General features: G+C 44.7%; 2 non-coding genes across 2 annotated transcripts; both read left to right on the top strand.

The window, feature by feature from the left end:
* The first annotated feature begins 1,754 nt into the window (after window positions 1-1,754).
* Window positions 1,755-1,829, top strand: Trnas-cga (transfer RNA serine (anticodon CGA)). Its single transcript has one exon. It is a non-coding gene; the product is annotated as a tRNA-Ser (tRNA).
* Window positions 1,830-2,055: 226 nt separating this feature from the next.
* Window positions 2,056-2,130, top strand: Trnas-cga (transfer RNA serine (anticodon CGA)). The gene has a single exon. It is a non-coding gene; the product is annotated as a tRNA-Ser (tRNA).
* Window positions 2,131-2,437: the final 307 nt, after the last annotated feature.

Here is a 2,437-nt window from a genome sequence, read left to right as displayed (position 1 = left end):
AGCCATCTAACTCGAGTCTGATAGCTGCAAAAATGTACATTAACAAACTAAGGAGACAGGCACAGATTTATTACACTTATCTCCATGACAGGACACAGTTTACATTTTTTTATCATTGCAGCAGTAGAGAAGAGAGGGTATTACACTTTGAATAAGACCAGGGAAGTGTTATGTAATAATGAGCAGTGAACAACAGAGAGACGAATTCATGTGTGGAGAGAGTAGTAATAAGAATTTGTCATTGCTGAGAGAATCGTGTGTGAAACAGAAATTTACAGAATCTTGTGTTGTAGTGGTTCAATGTGAGCAGAATCTTCAACACTTTGGACTGCAGCTGTTTGAGATGACCATCTTGATGGCACAAGGGAGTGGGGCAGTTTGCAACGTCACATGAAAACAAGGCAACCAACAGTCACAGAAATAAACATATATGTTGCAATAATGCCATTTGAGTGTAGTTTGCAATTGCTACTGTAGCCGAAACTTTTGAAATATTTGGCATGTGAAGAATCTTGTGTGGAGGGCATCAGTTGGGTTTGTTTTATGTAAGTTTTGACTTGCAAGTATAAAAATGTCGTGAGAAGAAGCAAATGCCAGTGGCTAGTTTTGTGGAAGTTCAGATTAGTGAAGAGGAAATGGTGCTATTGAGCATAATAAATGAGGGGAGGAAAGCCAAGAGAAGATTGAAAAAGAAGATGAGGAAAATCAAGAGCAATATGTGGAAGAAATGAAATCAATATTTAAGGAGTGGTGAGAGAATATGTCGAGAAAATTTTAGGAGAGCCAAGAAGAGAAACGTGCAGATATACGAGGGTAATCCCAAAAGCAAGGTCTCCTATTATTTATAAGCAAATATACCTGTTTTTTCTACAATGATTTACATCAGTTTACAGCTTGAACATTTAGCTATTTTTTGACATAATCACCATTTCTGTCCATGCATTTTTGTAGGCACTATGGCAGTTTTTGTATGTCCATGTCATACCAGCTCGCCGTCATGCTGTTCATAAAGTTATGAACGTCTTCTTTCACCTCGTCGTCCGAGCTGAATCACTGGGACCACAATTAACGCTGACAGATACTGTCAGAGCCAGAATGAGATTTTCACTCTGCAGCGGAGTGTGCGCTGATATGAAACTTCATGGCAGATTAAAACTGTGTGCCCGACCGAGATTCGAACTCGGGACCTTTGCCTTTCGCGGGCAAGTTCGAATCTCGGTCGGGCACACAGTTTTAATCTGCCAGGAAGTTTCATATCAGCGCACACTCCGCTGCAGATTGAAAATCTCATTCTGGAAACATCCCCCAGGCTGTGGCTAAGCCATGTCTCCGCAATATCCTTTCTTTCAGGAGTGCTAGTTCTGCAAGGTTCGCAGGAGAGCTTCTGTAAAGTTTGGAAGGTAGGAGACGAGGTACTGGCAGAAGTAAAGCTGTGAGTACCGGTCGTGAGTCGTGCTTCGGTAGCTCAGTTGGTAGAGCACTTGCCTGCGAAAGGCAAAGGTCCCGAGTTCGAATCTCGGTCGGGCACACAGTTTTAATCTGCCAGGAAGTTTCATATCAGCGCACACTCCGCTGCAGAGTGAAAATCTCATTCTGGAAACATCCCCCAGGCTGTGGCTAAGCCATGTCTCCGCAATATCCTTTCTTTCAGGAGTGCTAGTTCTGCAAGGTTCGCAGGAGAGCTTCTGTAAAGTTTGGAAGGTAGGAGACGAGGTACTGGCAGAAGTAAAGCTGTGAGTACCGGTCGTGAGTCGTGCTTCGGTAGCTCAGTTGGTAGAGCACTTGCCCGCGAAAGGCAAAGGTCCCGAGTTCGAATCTCGGTCGGGCACACAGTTTTAATCTGCCAGGAAGTTTCATATCAGCGGACACTCCGCTGCAGAGTGAAAATCTCATTCTGGAAACATCCCCCAGGCTGTGGCTAAGCCATGTCTCCGCAATATCCTTTCTTTCAGGAGTGCTAGTTCTGCAAGGTTCGCAGGAGAGCTTCTGTAAAGTTTGGAAGGTAGGAGACGAGGTACTGGCAGAAGTAAAGCTGTGAGTACCGGTCGTGAGTCGTGCTTCGGTAGCTCAGTTGGTAGAGCACTTGCCCGCGAAAGGCAAAGGTCCCGAGTTCGAATCTCGGTCGGGCACACAGTTTTAATCTGCCAGGAAGTTTCAGATACTGTCAGACTCTGAAAAAACTCAAACTGTCAATTCAGAACTGGAGAAGAGGAATGTTGAGCAAGGGTGTACACATTCTCCATGACAACACTCACAAACACATCGCTCCGCAAACCAATGCTCTCCTGCAACAGTTTCGGTGGAACATAATCACCCACCCACCCTATAGTCCTGACTTGCCACCCAGTGACTATCACCTGTTCCCTAGGTTAAAAGAAAATTTTCCGGAAAGTGATTCGGCTCCGACGACGAGGTGAAAGAAGAGGTTCATAACTTT

This window comes from Schistocerca cancellata, chromosome 3, assembly GCF_023864275.1.
Source record: "Schistocerca cancellata isolate TAMUIC-IGC-003103 chromosome 3, iqSchCanc2.1, whole genome shotgun sequence".
NCBI lineage: Eukaryota > Metazoa > Arthropoda > Insecta > Orthoptera > Acrididae > Schistocerca > Schistocerca cancellata.
Note: the sequence above shows the minus strand (reverse complement) of the source record. Positions and strands in the feature narration are given on the sequence as shown.